Source organism: Struthio camelus, chromosome 1, assembly GCF_040807025.1.
Source record: "Struthio camelus isolate bStrCam1 chromosome 1, bStrCam1.hap1, whole genome shotgun sequence".
NCBI lineage: Eukaryota > Metazoa > Chordata > Aves > Struthioniformes > Struthionidae > Struthio > Struthio camelus.
The window spans coordinates 30,204,113-30,228,410 of NC_090942.1; the positions used below are offsets into that span (position 1 = coordinate 30,204,113).

A 24,298-nucleotide genomic window follows, 5' to 3' on the forward strand; every position below is an offset into this window, starting at 1 on the left:
TCCCAATCAAAATATAACATGTTTTCATTTGTTTTATGTTTTCATTCCAACTCAGCAAAACACACGGAAACATACGAAACGTATACAGACATTCCATTTGCCGGAAGAAGGCTACTGTTAATTATTTTTGCCTGTAAAATCGTTTTCAAAATGCCAAGTGTTACGTAGCAGAATTTATTAGGAGATTAAAAAAAAAAAAAAAAAACCCTGATTCAAAACCTTTACACTGACACTACCTGAAGAACTCTTTTTTTTTAAAAGCCAGCTCAGTAAATAGCAGTTACAGCTTTAAAACACATCGCACTGCTATGTATGTTATTAAAACATGCTGTAGGTAGAACAGAGCGCAACAAATGCAACTTGATCGACATTCCCTAAAATAATAAAGCTGCTCCGCTGATAAAGAAAGGTACAATTTTGATTAGACTGAAATGAGCTGGTTTTTAAGATAGTTTCTAGTATCCATGACAACAGTTGCTTTGACAAGATGTGCATATGGCATTACACTGCCAGCTGGTGTGAACAATGTTTGAACTACTGCATTGAGATGCTGAGCAAACAGAAAAAGTTGCCACGTCTTAACCCTCAGGGAAGGCAGTCATCCCCTGATCAATTATGAAAAGACAGAGAGAGGGCTGCTACAGTCTGGCTCCAAGCAAGTTTCCTGAGAAGGCAGGCAGACGGAGAAAACCAAAGTAAACAAACTGAATGCACTAGCACCATCTCCTAACAACATTGATTCGTCTCCCCGCAGAAGGCTCTGGTACAAAGTTTGCAGAGCATACTTTTAACATTTGGAGACATTCCCACAACAATCCCCTTATTGTTTCATCAAATTCTCCAGTAATTACAGGCCAGCTTTACAAAGACTATACATTCCTCTGAACCTAAGCAACGAGACATACATAACCAGCTTCTCGCCTCTAAAAATAAATAAAAGTTAACATATTTCAAAGCGCACTCGAAATATTTTGTTGCCAAGGAATCACTGGATGCCCTGCTTCCTATGTGAACAGCATAATCTTTTCTGCAATCACAGTTCTTGAGCAGATCCCAGAGGACAATCCTGCTCTGTCTGAGATCAGAGATAAATATCTGGTGATTTCAGGGGCACCAGGATTTGGTCCCAACATCTTGCAGTGGTATAAACACAAAACATGGATTAAGTGCATGAACAGAAGATCTACAGTGAATTTATAATCCTTCCCAATCTTTAAAACTCTCTGGAAGGGAAATTTTAATTAAAGAGAGAAAACAATTACACCTCTGAATTAATAGGAGACCGTACAGGAAAACCAGCCTCACCAGTCAGGACAATACTGCCACAAGAACAAGTGAAGGGATCCGGAGTTAAAGAAGATGGGAAGAGCCATAAAAATATATTTATTTTTTAATTTGTGGCAGTAACAGGAAGTTCATTACATGGAATTTATCTGGAAAATTATGTAATAAAAACATAACGACATAGCGCTGATGCATACTTCAGAGTATCTGGAAGAGTCTGGGAGTTGTTTCAGTGTGCTAATCTTCCTCAGAAGCAAAGTCATCTCACATCAGTACAAAAGCAAGCTAGCCAGCATCTGGCAAAGCTGTACATTTACAGTACTTGAAAATGAGAGAATTAGAGTATGATGTGCCTTAGATCTAAGCTCGCCAGGATAATTTCAAATCATGGCTAGCATGCTAGCATAGAATCAGTATACGAAAGCACGAATTCCTACCACTAGCTACAAAATGAAAAAGAAAGGTGGCACACCAGGATATGTTTGCATAAAAGGCTCTACTACTTAAACTATTTTGATTTATATGTGCTGGTAGGGATATCTTTAAAGGAATAAAGGCTCATCTTTTAATACAGAATGTCTTATAAATGATGACTACTGAATACTTCAGTGATCTTATTGTGGCAGTTTAGATTACTGTAAACACAGGAGATAGAACACGAACAGAAAACAATTTCAAAAGCTCAGAGATGATTTAAAACTCATAAAGAGAAATCACTGTCAGCCTTTGTTCTAAGAGCAGTTATCACATGGTACTTTTTTCTCCCAATGTACTGCTTAGCTTTAGATTTCGCTACTCAGTAAACAACCTCTCAGAAACATTTGGTTAATTCTGAAGAATTATGATTGACATTGTCCTGCAGCAAAGACTATGAAACTATAAAGCCTTCACTTCTATCAATCCATTTGCTGCTATTAAATCTTTGCAAAAAAAAACTGACAACTCAGAAAAGTCTTTCAAAATTAAGAGTTTACATGTACATTCCCAATAAGCACCAGTCCCACATATAATTTAGAAATTTCTGTGAACTAATTTGATAAGACCCTGTGGTCTAAAAGTGGTTCAAGTGAAAACAAACTAACAGATGTTTATAAATTGAGCACATCAGAATAATGTTGAGTCCTACCTCAAATTAACAGCAGCAAGAAGGGATTCTGAGGCAGTCAAAACTGTATCCAGTTTCCAATAACATTTGTTTCCAATTTAGTGGGCACTTTTCCTTAATTAAGTTATCTAAATTAGTAAAACTATACGAAAAGAAGCCAGTGTAGACAAAAACAATAAAAAGAACTGAGGATTAGAAATGATTTTAATAATGCAAATGAAAATCATTATAATACTCTAAATAATGGTTATATGCAGCAGGAAATCTGGGCATATGGTTTCCAGAACTCACTGTGTCTTGCAGTAAAATATTTATTAGGAACACTACTTCTTACTATTTTCTGCAGAGCTTTGGCATATAGCTAAAATGTAAGCAGAACAAAAATGAAATTAATTGCATATAATTCACCCTAATGGAGTTGATAAGTCGTGCTGTATTTTACTGTTTGTGAGAGATAATTCTACGAGATATAATTTGATTTTATTTTGGATTCCAAACCTTTTTATTTAATTTAAGCATGCCCCAAAATAATTTTTAAAGAGTTATCACTTTAATAAAGTGAAAGCTGCCAATAAAAGAAGGTAAACTGATTACTTTGTTCCTTTAAAACATAAATATATGTGTATTTTTTGGAACAGATGTCACTCATATCTTTCCTTTAAAAATAGGAATGTTTAACCTATCAGCCTGTTGCATTTGAGACGTTAAAATGAAAAATGACATCTACGCCCATTAATATCGTCAATGTATAAACAGCACAGCGTGACACATTCTTGAGAGCTGAAGGCTACAAAATCTCTCTGAAACATAAATAACAAAGCACTCAGAAGCATATTTGATGTTGATATTCATCTCTGAGAAAAACACTGCTGCCTGGGCTTCTTATGAAAATAGATGCAGCCCAAATGGATCTCCTGTAATTGGTTTCAGATAGCGAGGTCAAAAGAAATATGATACAAGAAACTATTATGTGGAACAGGCGAAACAAGAATGTTTATACAGGCACTCCCTATTTATGCTGACAAGAGGTGTACCCTTTGCAGATAACCAGAACCAAAAAACTTGCCAGAAGACAACCAGATTCTTTCCTTTTTCTGACTCCAAATCCCTATTTTATTTTTTTCAAATGACTGCATCCTCTAACATCGATGACTGAACGTGAAGTAAGTTTCTGAACATAAAATAAGTTTCCAAATGGCTGAATATGTCAAACGAGTCAGCTCGCTGGTAGCACTATGCAACCGAAACATATCAAGATGCTAAGCTGGATTTAAGGCCAGAGACTGCACTGCACTGGTCGAATAACAAGTTAACCAAATGATTACATAGCTACACTTATTTATAAAAATCATTTCAGTAGAACCTCTGGCGCCTCCTTACATCCTGCTGCGTGTCCACTCTCCAGCTGGCTCAGAACGAGAAGCCCAGTACTACCTAGTCATATGAGATTCTTTAAGGACTGTGACAGAAAGATAATGCTGTTCAACCCTTCCTAATAGCATTCACATGATACTACTGCACCTTTTTCTCTCACTGAGTGTATTTTCTCAGAAAGTTCTCTAATGAATATTGCAACCAATCAGCACGGCAACTTATAATCTTTCCAAATACAGCAGCAAAGCATTTAACACCATCCAAAGAATTTTCAATTTAAGGTGATCCAAGTCCTTTCCAACTGCAGCCCAGGAAACCTCTTCGGGAGACTTGACCTGAAAAGCAAAATGCCATGTGCCCTGAGACATCCGTATCTACCTTCGTGAACAACACTCTTTCCTAACCTACACAAAGGACAGAAAAAAACCTGCTAATGTGCCAGCTAAGGACAAATGTGCCATACTTCAGAGTCCATGCAGTCCAAGAGAATCCTGTGCTAAAATCCAAGCCTGGTTTCCACCTAGAAGTGGTAGACAGAACGATTATTACAGTGTTTTCCTACAGAAGTACTAATGAAGTACTAGATGCTTAAGGCTGTTAGTACCCACCTTGAAGAATGCATTATCAAAGAAATCTAGACAGTCATTAAGACTCAAGAAGGATTTGGCTCAACTAGGCCAACACTAAAAGCATGCAAATAATCAAACAAAAAAAGATTCGTCAGTCTTCTAGATTAGATTGCAGCAACCAAGCTGTAGACAGCCAGGATGTGCCAAGTAGCTCCCATTTCAACAGCGAAAACGCAGGGCGTTTCAGCCTTGCCTACTGGCAGAACACAAACCTCCAAGGGATTAAAGTGTTCTTATTTTCAAGAAGAAAAGAAAATGAATAGAAGCAGATGCCCTACTACCAGGCTGCATATTCTAACCATGAAGCTGTGAAATAAAACGATACAACAAATGACTTTCCACAGCTGTGTGTCAACGACGTGGCAGCGGCCACTGAACTCTGTACTGAGTTCTACAGAGTGATTAAGTGAACATTTGAACATGTTTGAGACCATTTACTGCATTGATACTACAGGAGTTTGGGCAAAAAAATTGGGCCTAATTCCTGAATGCCAATAGGCTTTGGCCTGAGATAGCCACCGAGGTGCTCAGCTTTGCCAAGGCTGTGGAAATTCTGCATTTGGCCAAAAGAACAATTCTATGTGTGTGGAGAATTTCAAAATAAAAAGGTAGAGCACTTTGAGGGTTAGGTGGCAAGTGGGCTCTTCTGGATCACAGGTTTTTGACTTATGTACCTCTACACCTCATGTGCCTCATCTTAGAAATATAAGGATTTAACTGGATCTGGCCCTAATTTCCTTGGAGTAAAGCTTTTCTGTTTTTTGTCGTTTGTTGGTTTGGTTTGCTTAGGGTGATACAGCCAGCTTCTGGTTTTGATTCAGATCTGTTTGTCTCACAGTCCTGCAATAAAAAATAACAACAGAGGAAGAGATCCTCAGTCTACCTGAGCTTCTATTTTGCCCTCATGTTATCCAGGATTAATTTGCAACTGAACAGAAAAAGTATCAGTAATAAACTGATGAATGCAACATGAAGTCTCATAATGCTGTTTAATAAAAGGAAATTAATCACATAATTGTCATAAACCTATTTTCAAACAGCAATCTATCAGAGAGAAATTATGCATCTGTAGTTATTGACCTTTCATTTTACCATGACTGATTTGTAATTAGACTAGTTTCGTGAAAAATAATAGTTAATTACCAGATTTTTTTCACTCTAATTGTTTTGGCATTTTTTTTTTTGTTTAGTGTCTCACTTTTTCCCCGTGTGAAGGATACTAAATAAATACAGGACACCAATAACTTATCAGCTAACATATTTCATGTTATGAAGCCAAATTTATTTTCTCACTTTACAAACCTATTAAATGGATACTAAATGCTGTTTTGAAAGCAACCATTTCTTTTTTCCTTATTGGAAAAAAAGGGAAAAAATTCCTTATTTATTATTTGGTTGACCGAGAATTAGGAACAAAACACCCTTACAGCGGCTTGCTTCAATTCCTGCTGTCATTAGCAAGGTTTTTCCCTATAGACAGCCACCTGCATTGGTCATTAGGGATACATGATAGACCACGCATAACACATTCCATGACAGCAAACCAAAATGTTGTCTCCAAAGCTCAGACTACCTGTAGAATGTAAACGTCAAAGGTTAGGAGAGATTTAGGCCCAAAGCACCAAAGCTGTGCTCCACCCTGACAATCTCCCTTCTTTTTTTCCACATGCCTGAATTTGTTTAACAGTCCTTTGGTAAAAAAAAGATAGAAACATGCAGTGTGCTGTACTTTATTCTTCCTGCTTACATTACTTACTGACTAACTGAATTAATGAAATAAAAAACAAAAACAGTGCACACATCAAATACTAGCAGCACAAATTCACAAATACCCTGTTCTTGCTGTCTTCTTCCATGTGGCTCTACTTTTAGAAAAATGGGGCGTGAAATAGATAAATGTAAGAGCTGATCTCCCACTTCTACATGGACAGGAATATGTTGATTGGATGTACCAGCATTCCACATGAAAACTATTAAAGTGTTTCACATGAAAATCAGCTAGCTGATACATAAAAGGTACTTAAGTGTGAAGGACAATGAAGAACGGCCACTACAGCTACCCCATGTGTGAACTGAGAAATGACAAAGATCCCTAGAATTACTACACATTTATATAATGGTATATATGTATTTAACAAATGTATATGTATCCTTGATTTGAAAGCATGGTTAGTTAAAAAAATACCTTCTTTAAAGCCTGTCAGTTGCAGACATTAACTTATTGGCTGTGAAGTCTACTTTCAAATAAAGCAGTCTGAAACAAAGTAGTGTTGGCTTAGGTGGAAGACGGCTTGATAATTTATAAATAGGAAGGGAACTGATGGAAATGCAAGTAAGAGTGGTCCCATTTGCACTAAAATCAAAATGCAGAGCAAATGTGGGTGGAGAAAGAAACATAATACCAAGGGAAGCATTATAATGTTAGGCTTTTAGAAGGCAGTGGTTTTTATCTCATACAGATCTGAAAGGGAAATTTAGAAATTAAAGACAATGGAATCAGCATGGAGATTATTAAGCAAACGAATAACAAAAATCACATTCAAGAATATAATTAAAGCTAAAACAAAATGTGAGGCAGAAATAAAGCAAAATGAAACAAGCACTAGGATGTTTTGTTCTGGTCAACAGCAAGATTCCTAGAAAGGAACCTAAAATTTCAAAGGACAGATGTAATGACTGATTAGTTCTGTTAAGTGATATGGAGAGGTAAATAACATGTGCCAATGAACAAATGCCAAAAAGATAATCACGTCAGAACAGAATTGCCTTAGCCATTTAGAAGGCAGAAACAAATACCTCCATCTTTACAATTTCTTTTCAGTTAAATACCATTCTGTACTGTGACTGGTAAAGGAGTTCTGACATAAAAGTATCCCAAGCATAGCTTTCTCATTTTGATGCACTGAGAGCTTTCCAGTTGGCTTCAGCTGATGCAATCCAAGCCATCGGTTAAAGAGGATGGACCTACGTAGTACAAAGTAATTACAAATTAAGTTACAGAAGTTATACAAATCAAACTCTCCCAGGCAATTAAAATGTGAGGAATGATCTATTCATTGAAAAGGTACTGACTGAAAGGGATCCAATTATTTGAACAACAACTGATTTGATTTACCACTGCCCTAAGAATTCCATATCCGGAGGTATGGAAAGGAGGTTGTAGTTTCCAACTACAAAAGGAAATATTATCAAGACGGTCACATCAGACTTTTGTGATATGGAAGGAAGGAGGAATAGCCACTACTGGAAAATCTGCTGACTTTAGTAGAGAATAAAGTTCACTCTCAGGTTTCAAGAAGATATAATAAATTACTATATTTTTCAATAATAAAAAATGTTTTAAATTGACCTAATTATTGAAATCCCATTTTAAAAAGGGCACTATTTAAAGAAATCTCAGATTTAAAATACAAATCTGTGATGAAGAACACATACTAAAGACATAAGTCAACACTGTCATACTATTATGAAAAAAGTGCACATCATAGTGGGATATATAAATAGAAGTGTCACATACAAGACAGGTATAGTAATTTTTCCACTTTACTTTCTAAAAAGCCAGCTGAAGAATTCTACCCAGTTTGGAGCACAATGCTTCAAATAAGCGGACGACCTGACCAGTGCCCAGAGAAGAACAGTGAGAATGAACACACAATGAGAAAATATAACCTGTAAGACAGTAAGAGTCTGATCAGTTCTGTTATGGAAGAGAGAGAGAGAAAAAATAAAACTCCAAAACCACTTACGTAATAACGGTCTTCAACAAGTAAAATTTGCTGCAATGGGAGAATTAATTGCACTCTATGTACAGGACAAGTAATAACAGGTTTAAAGTGAAATCAGGAAGACTTAATTAAATGTAAGAAGAAACTTTCCAATGGCATCTTCTGGCCCTATTTTACATGATTTCTGTTGTTCTGATTCTTGCGAGAGCACTCCAAGGTTTGGACTTACTATGCCTAACACCTTGCTACATTTCGAATGACACCATGCTCTCATAAGCTGAGTATCATGAAGCTTCAGTAAGTTAACAGCTTTGAATTAGTAAGAATTGTGCATACAGAACGGTGCTTTGGAATTTTCCAACCTTATACTACTCTGTACGTGTTCAGGAGACTCTTCTTGAAATTTTGGACTGAATATAAAAGTAGTTTATGCAGAATAGGAGATGGGTTAGAATTATTAAGTCCTCTGGGCCCTAATTGCAGTTGGATCTATTTAGACAGGATTCTTGTGTCCTCACCACCAAGTACAGGCGTGACAATTTTAAAGCAGAAAAACCTGACTGTAACAGAAATAAAGATTTCCTGATATTGCAATTCGCACTATAAACAATAGAGGCCTGGCTGAAACAGAGAGCTGGGAAAAGGAAATACAACTAAAGAATTAGGGCTAAAGCACAGTTTGATCAAGTAAGTTGTATAGTTCCATACAACAAAGCATGGGACCTGTTAGCATCATTTATTGTGAATTTAAAGCTAAAGCTACAACAACAAAACTTACAAAGTATCTCTGATAACCTGATTTCTAATCATTTTTCATTGAAAAAATAGATGAAAAGTCATATACAGACTAAGACACTTAAAAAAACAGTATTTATTGCTACAGCCAAATCAGATCAACTGAACTCCTGCCGAGTCTGTATTTTTTTAGGGAGGTTATTTCTTATGCATATTTTTCTAACGCTTTTTAAAATTTTGGTCAGCATAAAGAGCTCCAGGTATCTATTCCACACATGAATAATTAGGAGGAAAAACAATAAGCATGAGTATAAATAGAAGATATAATAGTAGCCATTTTATTTATACTTTTCAAGATTTTTGATAAACATTCTTACCAAGACTATTAGAATGTATGTGGAGAGAAAAGTGTAGTCCTATCTGGAGTTAAGAAAACAAGAAAAACATTGATATGGGATCAGGAAGTAAACTATGCAAATAAACAGCCCATTTTCATTAAAAAAACATTTCTCTGGAGACTACTCATATGAATGGTGGCATTCACTAATATTTATGAGTGTCATTATAATAAGGAATAAGACCTAATCTAAACTCCTTGGAATAATTGTAAAGCATTAAAATCCATAGGAGTCTACAAAAATCTGAAATCTAAGAAGTATGAAGGATCTCAAGGATCTCTGTACCATGACCACAAATGAAATTATAGGTATATATGTGCAATGTAACACGTGCATTCACATAGGCACACAAAACGAAATACTCTCTTCTTGAAGGAAATGCTTATTATACTCTGTGGAAAACCCAACAACTGCAGCTCTGTATCACTCTGAAAGAGCTACCTGCAGTTGTAGTCTATATCTGGCCTGCCTGAATTACTAGAGCCACCTTCGTTCTGAACTGCTTATCTACCTTCCAAGTCTTGTGGTGCAGCTGATTTCCTGATGACCTACCAGGCACAATCCGACACCCATCCTTCTGCATCTTCGAAGGACGCAGTGCAGCTGTATCAGTGCCACTCTTCCAGTTCCAGCTATACCTGGCAAATGAATTTGTTTTGAAGGGTGCCCTTAACAGACTGTGTAGACAAAGCTGCTGAGAAAGAATTCTCCAGTTTGGGGACTTTTAATAGTGAAGATTATAAATGAGGGAAATGACAAAGAACTTTAATTTAAAACTAAAACGCAAGTGAAGACAGACAGGTAAATGTCCTCAGGCTCCTCATCCTACTTTCCAGCCCTTGTGAGGAGATCTGGTAGGGAATGCAGCCTTTATGATTAGAAACTTGCAGGGATGAAAAAGAAAAGACCTGAAGCTAATAACAATGTTTTACAGAGGAACAGAGAGACATTTTGCAATTCCCAGGGCATTTAGGTGCTAGAGAAATGATAGCAACCGTAAGAGGAATTCCCAAGTAGTGCACATGAGCAACACAACAGGTTAGGCATTTAAATTAAAAGTAGACTCCAGTTCCAACTACAGTTTGTCAAGCTTGCCCAGGGAAAAACATCATCCCTATCATATTGTTTTGAAGCCTACAGTGCTCTTCGTAAATAGCAAGCTAATCAAGGAAGTATCATAATAAATATGCTCAGGGGCATTATCACTTTACATGCATTTGTAAAAAGCAGACATACACAGCCGTGTTGGTGCCAAACATACGTAATACTTCACGAGTTACAGCCTTTTCTGGCATCAGACTGTAAAACCTTCATATGACTCTTGTGGCATATAGTGCATAATCACCATCACTACTGTGCACATATAAAAACCCTGGCAACCTAGGCACATGTACAAAATACAGTGAAAATGAAGTTTAGATACAAAATTCAATCCTTTAATCCTTCTAAGTACTCTTACTTTAAACTAAATCAAAACCTGAATTTCAGCTTTTATTTTATCAGTACTCTAACATGATTTCTTGCCAGCTTAACATGGTCAAACCTCAGTTACTAGTCTTCTCTTTTAAAGACCCTCCTCTTCACACATCAAGTTCAAACTTCGTTCCCCTGAAGTATTCTCCAGATCTTCCCTTCCATAATATCTGCTTGTTTCTTTTTGCAACATCTTGAACCTCCTTGATCTCTAATGATTTCTCTATCTTCCTCTTACTGAATTCTCTTACAGAAGTCTCTGGATTTACATAAGGAATCAAACCATCACCACTGCCCTTTCTTCCTTCTAATACCTTCAGCCTCATTTGCTCCAAGACATCTACAGAAGAAGAGTGAATGAGGTGGGATTATTTCCCTGATAACACACTGGTATTTATTCATTAAAAATATATAAATGTACATATCGATGCACATGTATACATCTACATATATAATGCACATATAAAATGTATTATTTAAATGTATCTTTCTCACCTGTTCTAGTTATCTGACATGTATTTCACGACTGTGTCGCCCTGCAAGGAGAAGAGAATCCAGCACAGGCAGGGTCTGATCCTAACTGGGCCTCAGTGCATTACCACAATAAATTGCATTCAGAACATAATAAAAACCTCTATCTCCCACTTTATCTAAAAATCATACTTAATTCAAAATCAGTATCTATCCATGGAGTACACTTCTCACGCAGTATTTTTACAGTTAATTTTGAAAAGAGAAGAACTAATAATCAAAATGACATTTTGAATTGTTCAGATGAAACTATAGAGGAATTATAGAGGTGTGAGACAATGTGCTACGGATTAAAGAAACACTATACTTCTGCAAGTTTACTCAGACATATACCTTAATTAGAAACATTACATTTGCTTTCCTGAAAACTATGAATCATATTATCTAAATAATCCTGATACCTATGCTCTTCCTCTCAAATTTTACCCTTTTTCTCAATCAAAGTTTTCTTTCTTTAACACCATAGGTAATTTATAACATGACAGACTTTGCACTAACTGACGACCAGCAGAATTTTGAGACCTGCTCCAATCTTTCACCTTCTACAATTTTACTGATAGTTAAACTTATCTATGGATTGCCAACTTTCTCGTTAGATACATTTTGTCCCCTGGTTTCATTTCAATATTTCATGAAAGATAAGTTGATACATTTAAAAGCACTGTTACAAAAATTTGGCCATGAAACGTTTTGTTGATAATGGTTCCTTGTGTCTAGTCCCTAAGTGTTCCCTTGAAAGCCTAGCTTCAGAGACTGAAAAGGGAAACAAGGATCTTCCAGGACAAATAAAGTGTTTATTTTAAAAATTTATTAACTGTATGTGCTACAGAGTCCAGACTTTTGATGTCATACAAGTGTACTTCATTTAAGTGTGATACTGGCAATATTTTCAATATATCAAACTATTGACAGTGCCACTTAATACAAGAACAATAAACTACGTTTATAGTCATCATCATTTTATGTGTTGCTTTCAACGTGCGGCATTCATTCTATAAGTATCAGTAGGTAGACATGTGCCCGTAAGTATACAGAAGTAAAGCTTTAATAATAAAGCTTATGCCTCAGATAAGCTTACTTTTTTTTTTTTCACTTTAGCTGTGAGAATCTGATACTTCTTTATTGCTTCTAATATTCCCTGTTGTTTTAATTGGTTAGTCAGGAAGCAATGCATCTTATCAGTGATCTCTCTCATCTGTGAGAGACGAGATCATCAGTTCTTTGTACAAGGAGTTAGAGTGCCACACAAAACATGGATCTAATCCTGACTAGACATTTTGATGTTATTACATTACATGATTATCATATTATTACAATGAATAGTATTACTTCAGCTATTATTTTAATAAATTTATTTGACCTATTGGAGACAGAATTTTTAGATTAAACGACAAAATGTAAATACTTCCTGCTCTGAGATTAGGGCAAAAAATATACCACAGATACAGTATTATAGCAGTTTCAGACACAAGGCCTGGCCTTTTAAGAGCAAGCATTCTGGGTTATATCTACTAGTCTGATCTTCTACCGCAATTCCCACAACCCTTGTGGTGCTACAGCACAATGGGACTGAAGAACGGGAATGGGAGAGAAATGATTTCATGTCAGCGCTTTGGGATTCCTTTGAAGTACTTTCTGGAGCACAGTTTACTGCATGAGGCTTATATAGGTACCTGACTGCAGACCTGTGCCCAACAGGCGAAACAGAATCTTTGATTTTGGATTTTAGATGAATGTTAGAAGTCCTTACCCTCTTCTCCACTAATCCCTGGTTTCATCAATATCATTAAGACGTAAGTGCTAGAAGCATTTCAGTGTTTATAGTTAGGAAAAAATATAGGCAGTGTCTTGATATCATCTTCAATGATTCAGTGTCACTTCTACTGATTCCCTCAGGCTTCATCTACACTGGCAAATTGAAAACTGCCTGAGAATGTGATTTTCTGTCCCGGTAAGCTATGAGAACAGCCGATGGCATGCTTTTGGCCTGTGCTGATGAGCACTCCCCCAAGTAACTCCCAGGCACAGTTCTGCAGTTAGACTTTTCCAAGGACCATTCCCAACAGGCGACTGGATCCAACCACTCCATTTTGGGGGCTAAAGGAGTTTATTAGTTCAGGTGTGTCTCACTCTTTGTCAGTTGTCCAGTGTAGTGTCCAGGAACAGCCTGCTTAATTTACTAGAGCAGATAACACCCATGTGCACCAAAAGAGTTGGGCCATATGTTGCAAGATGAGACTCTCAGCTGCAGTAGCCAGTGTGTGATTTTCAGATGACTAGGGAGGGTTTCAAAGGACCCTGATTTCATAATTCAGCAAGCTTGAAAAAATAATTGTTTTAAAAAACAATAGCAATAAACACTATTTAGGAAAACTATTTTTTCTTTCATTCTAAACTGTAGCAGCAGGAATGTCCAACACCATCCCACAGCGTGTCTGCCGACAAGCTTTTTAAGTATCAGTTGCATACGGTCATCTTAGGCAGCCTGGGTGATTTTTAGTTCTTAAGTCAAACTTCTGTCACCAGCCACTCTTACGAGAAGCCCATTTTTTTTGGAGGAGGGGCCAGAAATGCAAAACTAGCTTTTAAGCTTTACAGAAGGAAATGTAGAGCAGAGAGAGAGACAGCAAGCTGAAGGAGTTCAAGACAGACAGCAAGATCAAAGCAAGCTGGTTTTGTAAAATATTTTGTACCCTTGAATCTGTATCTCTTCATTTCCTTCTGCATGCACATAAAACTTGTGCCATTGCGACTCTTGTCCACTATCCAAAACCAGAATGCACAGACTTTTCTGCTGTTTGAACATATCTCATTTACCAGCTTTCAAGAAAAATATTAAGTTTTTTTCTTCCTTTTTTTTTTTTAACAAAGAAGCAGGGAAAAAACAGATTTGACTGCAAAGCATCTGTTTCCAGAGCTCCTGTCAATCAAATCCACAAAAATAGTACTGTATTATCATTTCTGTAAATTCTAATAAGGTTGATGGTATTTTTCATGCTCATGTTTAGGCACTTAAGAGACTGAGAATTCAGAGTTATGCAATTTGACAAAGTCTGCAGAGAAAGTAATTTTCAGAGCTCAAGTTAATCACTAGCTCAAAGAATGCAATGGCTCTGAATGCTGGCACTGAATTCTCACCGTTAACGGTGAAAGATCCAGCTGGCTACTCAGCGGAGAGGTTGGCCTGGACTCTGGCAACCACATGATCACCAGTGGCTACGACCACGTGTGATTTGCTTAGAGACAAAGTGAACAGAGTACAAGACCAAGGTTCAAGGTCTAAGGATTTTTTAACATTTAGGGATACTGCCAAAGTGAAGAGATCAAGAAATTTCTTAAAAAATAATTTAACAGTCACTAATACTTTTCTTTATATTCTTCTGCACAGAAGTCTGTAAGATTCTGACTACAGGCTGTGGGTCTTTATAAAGAATAGCTGGATAATGACAATTATTTGTTCACTGTTAAAAAGACAAAAAGGAAACATGAATCATACAGGGACTAATCATATGCATTAATTTTACAAATTAAAGAAATTTTTTTTTTACAAGCCCAAAGAGAATCACTGTAAAGCACCACCAAAATAAAACTAATGTAAATAATGATGAAGAGAGATTAAATTTCTTCCTGACTAGAAGGCATTACAAAATCTCTTATTTCTAATCACAGTATAACAACTAGGTATCGTTGAGACAATATTTTAGTTTACTACAGTTTACTAGACTAGAGTGACTAGAGATGATAATGTCAGTCAGGAAAATTAATCTTACCCAAGCTGACATCTTTACTCGTCAAGACAACTGTTTCTTCGATTTTCTAACATAGTTAAAGTAGTATAGATACTCCTTTTATTGCAACAAGCTTCGGCAGATTCCACAACTGCTAAGTGAGCACTTTCACTGACCTAGAAAGCACCATTCATTGAAATTTGTAGCAGACCCATGGAACGCACTCAAGATTTTATATCATCTTGCAAGACAAGTCGTATCATGAGCACCATTTTAGTTTCTTACCACTGTGAATTAATAAAATGCCAAAGTAGACATTTTGCAACAAAATCAAAGTTCGAAAAAACCTGAAGAGCAATGGCAGTAGGAATTTTCTCCTCTACCAACTAATATGGTTGCTGGAAGAAATAACTTCTAGAAATTTTTAATTTTTCAGGCTTTCTAGACCAACAACACTCAGTATTTGCCGGGTGCAGGCAGTACCAACCTGAGACTCTTCTTTCTAGAATTTAAGTTTGTGCAGATTAAATTGTTTTCTTAACATTTTTGCTTCTTTGAAAATCAATTCTTTATTGAGGAGTCATGTCTATTCTAGAGCATATTTCTTTTAAGTTTTGCAAATACAGTAGCCATATTGATTCTGGCATAGTGGAAATTTGAGTATTTTTTCTAGATGCTACAAGAAGACAAAATAATTACTGCTAAAGCCTCTATGACACAGTTTTATAAATGAATGCTGAGAAGTAGGACATTTGTACTTGATCCCAAAGCAGGAGATTCAGCAGTGTACATTCACACACCCATAAATTATTCTAAGTGTTGTACCTATCCTGTCACATGCTGCATGCACTCACCCACAGTATAATACTGCTTGGATACGTTTCCTGAATTTCTCACTAAAATGTAAGAATTTGTGAAGGGGGGGAATTGAGCATTCCACAAGGCAGCCTTTAGTTTATCCTCAAAACCAAATAATTAGTGGGACCAAAGACAGAAAGAGATTTGGTCCTGTATCCAACCTTGCATTTCTTAAACCTTTTTCCATGTAGAAAAGCATAAAAGTCTCTGACAGAGACAGAAAGAAGGGATAGGCCAAATCTGTCTTAGATTAAATGGTCATACTGCTAAGTTTTACCATATGCTGATTGGCCAAAACATTATAAATATAACTATCAAATATTTTTTACACAGAGAGGTGTTCAACCAGTACAAATTGGCTGCAATTAAATCCTGCCCTTGCTGATTACTATATGTATTCAGCTATCAGTCTCTCATGTCTACTTAAACACTGTAGCTCGTTTCAAGTAGCATCCAACAGAACTGAGATTTCAAAACAGAACTGAGATTTCAAACAGATTTACATCACTTTAGACTAGTAAGGAAGAAACACAAAGTAAATGAAGAGGCCAAATTTAATGCACAGACAAACTCCACTCTGCAGTAAGTCTCAAGGATTCTGTGCGCCGGGAGACAGTCAATCTTAATGGTGCATGTTCCCCGGGTGGTAAAACGTGTAGGATGCTCAAATCAGACACAAATGTTTCTGGACAACAAGTACTCTCCTCCTCCTCCTTTTTGTGCGTTTAATGTTTATAGAAGATGCCAGATGGATGATTTTGGAGATTAAAAAATCCCTTTTCAGAGTAAGTTCACCACAGTCAGCTGCAGCAGCAACTAAGTGACTGTAGCCTGTTGCTGCCTCTTTCAAGGGGTAGAAAACTAATTCCATGTCCATGCTCATTCACTCTTCATTTCTTGTACTGATTATGCCAGTTAGAGTAGTGATGTGGGCATGTCTCCTAGAAATCTCACCCGTCTGTTCATATGCTTGCAGGTACTGACAGCTGTGGAAAGAATTTGGTATAGAACACTTAACTATCACTGACTGACTATGAGCGAGGTGATATGCTAGGGACTGAGTTATAAACACTCTGGCAAGTCATTTATGCTGTTTCTGCCCTTGTATACTCCTTTCCTTTAGTATGGGATGAAATATAGTGAATAAATTAAAAAGAAAAAAAAAGCTTCCTTCTAACTGGAAGGAACTTCTAAAATGCCTTTTCTTCAGCTACGTACAAGTGTCACAAGTGTAGGCCATCATGCCTGAAGAGAGAGCTGTATCTACTGAAGATGTATCGTTGTACACATGCACACATACGCTATCTTGAAGTTCTTTGCATCTAAAACTCATTAACTTACAATAATTTCTTTTCAAGTGTAAAGAATGTCTAATTTTTATATTCTGCTTGATTCCCTGGTGAACATATGATTTGTTTGCAAGTGAAATTCAAATTCTTCATTCTCAAAGTTGGACTCAGCTTGACCCCTGAAGAATCTCCCCTTCAGTTTTCTCTTGCAATATGTCTGCTTCCTTTTCTGCTTATGGCCTTCTTCCCCAAGTGACTCCAAGATTTTTCTTATGTTCACCTACATGATAGGCTCATCTTCCCTCATGCTATCGTTTCACTCAAGAATTTAACATCTTCCCTCAAAACGTGCACTTTCCAGTCAATTTCCTAATATAGACTTTAATCTTTCCTCTTTCCAAATGCTATCCCAAGATTTCAAAATCCTTGCTTGAGCTTAAGGAAAAGCAAACTAGGAAGCTAACAATCCAAAACCAAATGGCATTAACAAGACGCAAACGTAAACCCGATTGATTTCATGATGTTTCACTTCTTACTGCTGCTCTTTACCCTGTTCTTTTCTCTTGCATTTTAATCCCTGTTGAATCTAATTTATATGCTGCAGTTGGTATGTTTAAAATACTCCAATTTTCAAATCACAAGGGTTGAAAGATGCTACTGCTCTGGAGTACAGCAGTATTATTTGTGAAAAAAAAATCACATTCCCTTACTGTGAGCTGTTCGGAATATCTCTAAAGTTCCAAATGCAGTGATAGCGTACGTAAAATATGCCTAATAATGAACTGACTTTAAAATATACCATGCTAATGTATATGGAGTACTAGCTAGAGCTAAAGGCATTCTTCCCTGCGAACAGAATTCACACGAGTAGCCGTGTTTTTTACATGCCACTTACGTAGCTGAGGGTATTGCTCTGCATGCACAAACATTTAACATATTAAGGTAAATTGGGCAACTGGGACGTAAATTTGCCAGGAAAGAAGAGACTAGGACTATGCACTGACACTTTGAAAAAGTCTGTCAAGCGAAATTCACTGTTCATTTTGGAGCTGGGTCTGGAGCTTTGGAGGCAGCAGGGAAACTGCAGGTGTGCAGCAAGGCCACGACACAAGCAAGGCCACGGTCAGGTCCCTCCTCTCCCTCCGGCGGCGCCCCATGCTACTGAGCGTGTTTGCGTGGAACCGACTTACTTAATCAGTCAGAAACATACTGTGGGAAATGTGCCTACTAAATAGCGAATAGCTGAGAGAGTAAAAGAGAATAGTGGTCTGAACAAGAGCACAGCACGCAGAAGAAGAAACAAGATAAAAAAAAAAATTAATCATTTGTCTTTCATTTCCTGAAATACTTTTCAGTACAGTACAAACTGAGTAAGCTAAACATGACATTGCATTGACTAACGTGCTTTAATTGGGAAATCTCATAACAAGCTGGTACTGAGAGGAAAGTTATTTACTGATTTAAGTTTAGGGTTTTTTTTTGCAAACGGTAGCAAATCCTATACTTTTGAATATTTTAAAAAATTCTTTAGGAGAATCCTAAATTGGGCAACACAAAACCAACAGTTTGTTCACTTCTGAAAATGCTTCTGAAATCACCTTTCAAGACTGGTTGTACTTTGCCCTCTGTGCTTTGAGACTGAGCATTCAAAAATGCAGACCAACAATAGCCAAGCTGCCCCTTTTTATCTGGAGGCTTTGGGTATCCCCCAAGACTTTTGTATAAATGTAGTGCACTCTGGTTTACATTAGAAAAGGAAACATTTATCTTATCACATTGATATCGGCTCAGTACAATATTACATTCTGGAATAAGAAAATATTGCAACTTTTCTTGAAAAGGTCAAGAGGTACTGTTTATCTTCAGGGCATAATGAATTACGCAGTATTGCCTCGCTAAGAACTCCAAAAGAACAGTACAGGTTTTGAGGCATAATGCACAATTCAGCGTTCTGAGGCAGGAGGTAGAATAATAAACAAAGCTGTAGTACATATTTCCAGTTTCAAAATTCTGTATAAATTTTATTATCATATTAACCTATGAGAGAAACTTATTAAGTAACTAGCACTTTTGCTATTAAAAAAAAAAAAAAGAGGGACATTACTAACATAGGATGAACTAACCAAATCTCTTTAACCTCTTAATTACATTGTAAATTAAAGATGACTTATTTACATTATATGTTAAACTTACTAACTGCTTGGCAAGTTAATGTAACAGCTGGAAGATCCTGGCTTTTTTTATAAAAAACATCACATCCACTGTCTGATTGCTTACTTTATGCTACGAGGCTCATACTCTCAATTCATTTTTACTGATCACTAAATACCGATCACTGTTCTAAACTGTTTCAAGTTAAATTTAACAACGACAGATCAGAAGAGAAAAAAAATAAGATAATTAAATGATGGTTACTTTATCTAAAGACCTCCGTAACAGAGACACAAAATGTCATTGCCTATTTGCTGCATCAAGCTCTGTAACTTATAAATTGCTTCAGTGGGAAATCTATGATCTCTATCAGGCAGAACACAATGAAAACACAAACAAATTTAAAACCTTTTTATCTTATTACTCCACCTACATGCTATAAATTGTCCACGGGGAAAATTTAAGACTAATAAGAATGAATATGTATCTTCGTCCTACGTATTTTTTTCTGAGATGAGTGAGGAATTCAACAGAGTGATAAACAAGTTATACTAGAGACAAACCAGCGCACTCGGAAAAGCTCTATTATCCTGCAAACTTCTGCCTGCAGTCATGTTTTGCCGGATGTATGGTGAAATCAGCACCATGTAGCTGCAGACTGGAGCGGCAGCCTCTTATGGAGCCATGGCTCTCAGCTGAAAGGTGGCAAGCACCTATGTCAGCTGACAGGTGGGGTACCTGGCTGCTACCTCCTGGCCAAGACTGCGGCAAGGGTTTTTTCCTTGCTCTGTTCAGTTCAAATTCACAAGAGTGATCACGGTGCTCAGCTTTTACTTTACCTCTTAATGCAGGAAAGGGGAAGTCCTCACAGAGCTGGACTTTGTCTCAGATGGCAGGTGAGAGCTAACAGCATCAGCTCTTACAATCGGCTCACTCCACACAAGAACTCACATTTCAATTTACTCTGCTGTAAGATCTTGAAACGTACAAGGGTCAAAGACGTATCAGTAGATAGGGGGTGCCCTAAGATGCTTCAGATCTTTATGTGAATAAAAAGGAAAATAAAGAGACAAACCTATGGTTATTTCTAGATTAAATATGCAGCACAGACTGGAAAGTTTTTAATTTTCAATGCAGAAATTTGTAACTTCTTGGGTACTGGGCCATACAAGAAAACAATACAAATCAGTATGAACCATATAACTCGAAAGTGCCAACAGAAGTGCTTCAGTAGTGACAGGCAAGCTCTCCATGTTAAAGTAGGTACCTGAAAGACAGGATAATAATCTGAATAATCGTAGACTGAACTTGAACCTACATCATTTTGGAGATAAAATCACAACTAGATCGGTTCTCCCAAAAATATGCCAAAAATAGAAGTTTGTGGTTAAGTCAGAGCTTCACTTTTGGATAACAACTCTTACCCTATCATACAGGGGGAAAAAGAGGGGAAAGAATTCACTGGAACAAATGACAATCTATTAATTGGAGTGTCATATTATATGCCTGATAGACATGGGAGATGAAGACATGCTCAAACTGAATAGAGAGATAGGTACTGGGACAACAGACATTTGCTCAGTAGACAGTCACTTTGCAAAATGACTTAAGTCTGTCCTGAAACATAGAGAAGTAACTATTAGAAGAAAGCAGAATGAAAATGAAGAAAAGATTATCCTGCATTCAAAAATGTCTGAAAAATAATTCTTCTTTGTTCTGACATATCTTTTTTCCTTTGTTTTTTTCATGGGAACTGAAGAAGCTAAAGTATATCCAATTATTTATGGTCTCATCAAAGAGACTAAGAGTCCTGATGTAGGAAAGGGAATAATACACATTTTGGTAAGACTTCAAGATAATAACCACAGCTTCTCCTGTCCAAAACTGAAATGAACAAAAATGCATAGAACAGTTTTTCTTGTTTTCTTTCCAAAGTATTTTTACTTCCTTAAAAATTATCACGTTTGAAGCGAAAGCCAAGAAGGAAAAATTGTAGGGTTATAGAAAGCTTAGACTTTAGTAACTCACTGTGAGATTTGTGATAAAAATTAACAGCCTTGAATAGGATTGTGCCCAGTTCTGCCAGTTGGCTCATAAGCATAAGCATGAGCCAACTTGAAATTTGAAAATAATGTTATCATCTGCAGAGTTTTTGTTCAGAGTAATCCTCTGGTTTTAAGGAGAGTGCCTAGTATGAAGACATATGCGTAACATGGTTAAAATTGATAACAAATTAACTTTGGTGTCCAAAATGCTAAAACTATAAACTAAATTCATAACTAGAAGGTAGTCACATTTAAATTAGGCAACTCATAACACCCACAAATTTAGTCAAATCCTATCACTCACCCCTTACTGCTCAAGAGACAAAGCATACAAGTAAGTAGCTTTGTTTTCCACAACTTTTTGAAAGGAAAATTGAACTTTAAGACTAAAGAAAATTTTCTACTTTGATTTTCTATATTTTATCTAATTTTTCTGTATTAAACGTTTGCCAAGTCCTACCAATGTTTTTTGTTGGGTTTTTTTCTTTAGTTCTTTTAAAGCATTTAGCATCCACCATTTTCTTGTGGGATTTTGAGGTCTGAAATCCATAAATGAATTTTAAATATAGACTTAAAAGCTGTCTCTTCATACTCTTTTTGGATGTACCAATACTGGATAACCTTGTTGATAAATGGTAATAATTCATACTTGCTAAAAGGACTGCCTGAATCTTCAGTAAGTCAGGTCACCGTTCTCTGAGGAGGAATTGAAGATATTCCTGGACTCGCTGGACATCTTAGATTTAACACTTGGCCTCTCAGAACAGTTTTCATCTTTTAAGACTGATTCCTGGCTTTAAGGAACGTTTCTGAAGGGCTTGGCTAGCTCCAGGCATTTAACCCTGGTTGCGTGCTGCTGTGAACCCATAGGTGTGGCTGTCAGCTGGGAAGGCAAGCAGAGCGCTCAGGAAGAGACACGGCAGCCTGCTACAGCAAGATGAGCCCACGACTGAAAAAGTATTCTTGCTGCAGCCTACGTATTTTGAATAAACACGGAGAAATAAGGTACCGCCAGAGAATCCAAGGACATTTTGGCAGTAAGCTTAGAAAGCCGGAGAGTGCTTTAGAAGAAGAACAACAAAGTTATGCGCCAAGTGGATTTTATTATGATTTAATCAAGTATTTCCAACCAATGGTAGTAGGAGATGCAACAATCAGTGGTCATCCTTGGAAGAGGTGAAGTAAGAAAACCAGATAAGAAAAGTAGTTTCTGCCTTGAGGAATCTTTTACATCTCATCATATCACAGGCAATGCTGGAACTTACATAGTTAGCCCTGCGAGCACTTGTCTGATCATTGGCCTGTGTGTGAAAAATATTAGACATTTTGTGCTGCTCTTCTATTACCAGAGAAAGCTCCACTCATTCAAACTGAAGTTTCTGTATTAAGCCTCAGGTGGATACGAAAAGGCCTGTAAGGACAAGAAGGATGGGAAAAACCCTTGAGACACTTATTGCAGTTAACCGTAAAAAGGAAGAAACAAAGAAGAAAAAGATATCTGCTCTTCACATTATACAAAAACAATTGAGGGAAATTAGGCTTTGCTAACAGGTTTTTATTATTAGTGAAATCATTACGGAAGAGTGCAAAAAAACATAAGAAATGGCAGCAGACTGTGCTAGACATTGTATAAATACAGTGCATAGACTGACTTTGCAATAGTTTGGATAAAACATTCAAGCAGGTCAAGGGGCCAAAGAATAAAATATAATTCAGTTTTACAGTGTAAAATTTCTCATGCACCTATTGAGATTCAATGACGTAAAAACAACAGGTTAAAGAATATTTTAAGTATCTATTCATACAAACGGTATGAAGGCAGATTTTTGGCCTCTCTTCCAGAGCAGGGAAGAATAGACCAAAAATAACAGGGTAATATGTTAAAAGAAGGAAAGCCCCACACAGTAGTAAAACTGGACTGTGCTATTCACTCTGCTGCGTGCAGATATACCGTCGCTTACATTCTGGGATATTCTGGCACCTGAGAGAATTGATATCAGGGTATGTAAATGAGTGTGTGCATCACACAGCTGCCAAATGGGGTTAGTGCAGGCTGATACTGGCAAGGTCAATATTTGAGGAATGGCATAGATTATCAGTATGCCACATTTTTTCCCCAGCCTGGAACTTCTGAATGTTATTATCAGTACATATAATGTGTTTTTGCCTTTCCTTCCTTTTTTTTCCAAGCTGCACAAGGGGACGGACTTCTGATCCACTGACTTATAAACTGTTTCATGTGTACACCCAAACAAAAATTACATGAAGTTAACTTTAAGAATGCATACTAGTAACCTAGGATAATAAAGCTTGCAATCTTTTAAAATGACCCTTAAACATGTGTTGTCAATGTAAGCAAATAAAAGTTACTGTTTTGTTTAAACAGGATTCTAAGTGTGCTAATGAATGGAAAGCGGATAGCCAAACAACTTCCTTATCTGTAGTAATATCATATGGTAGCCATGGTGCCATATAGCAGTCATGTCATCAGAATAGCTCTGAGGCAGTAAAAAGCACATTGGTCAGTCAGGTCTTTTTCCTGGAGAGAGTTTATGCTGACTTTTTTCCTATTTCTGTGCTGACTATTGCACCTCTGTCTTCCCCAAGTGCACTTCTTTACAGTTCTGTGCTTCCTTCCTCAAGCTTCCCACTACAGTTCCTCTTCCTACCTTTACCTCTATATTGTTTACACATGGAGCTCCCTCCTACACTCCTCACTTTAGCCTCCTCTTTCAAATTCTCCTCATCAACCAAATGCATACAGTTAATTTTTCTTTCTTTATAGAGAATGACACCTAAAATAGGTAGCATGTCCTCTCAAAATAGCCCTATGATGTGTAAGTGAAGCGGGCTGCCATTTTTAAGAATGGCCTGCGATCCGAGCCTTCACGAAAGAGTTCTGGCTTCCCAAAATGCTCCGTTAACTGGGAAGAAAATATTACCTAATCTGTGACCTAAATAATGAAATGTCAG

General features: G+C 36.9%; 1 protein-coding gene across 10 annotated transcripts in view; it reads right to left on the reverse strand.

The window, feature by feature from the left end:
- Window positions 1-24,298, reverse strand: part of FOXP2 (forkhead box P2) — a 447,021-nt gene that overhangs the window by 128,296 nt on the left and 294,427 nt on the right. The gene's annotated exons all lie outside the window — the stretch shown is intronic.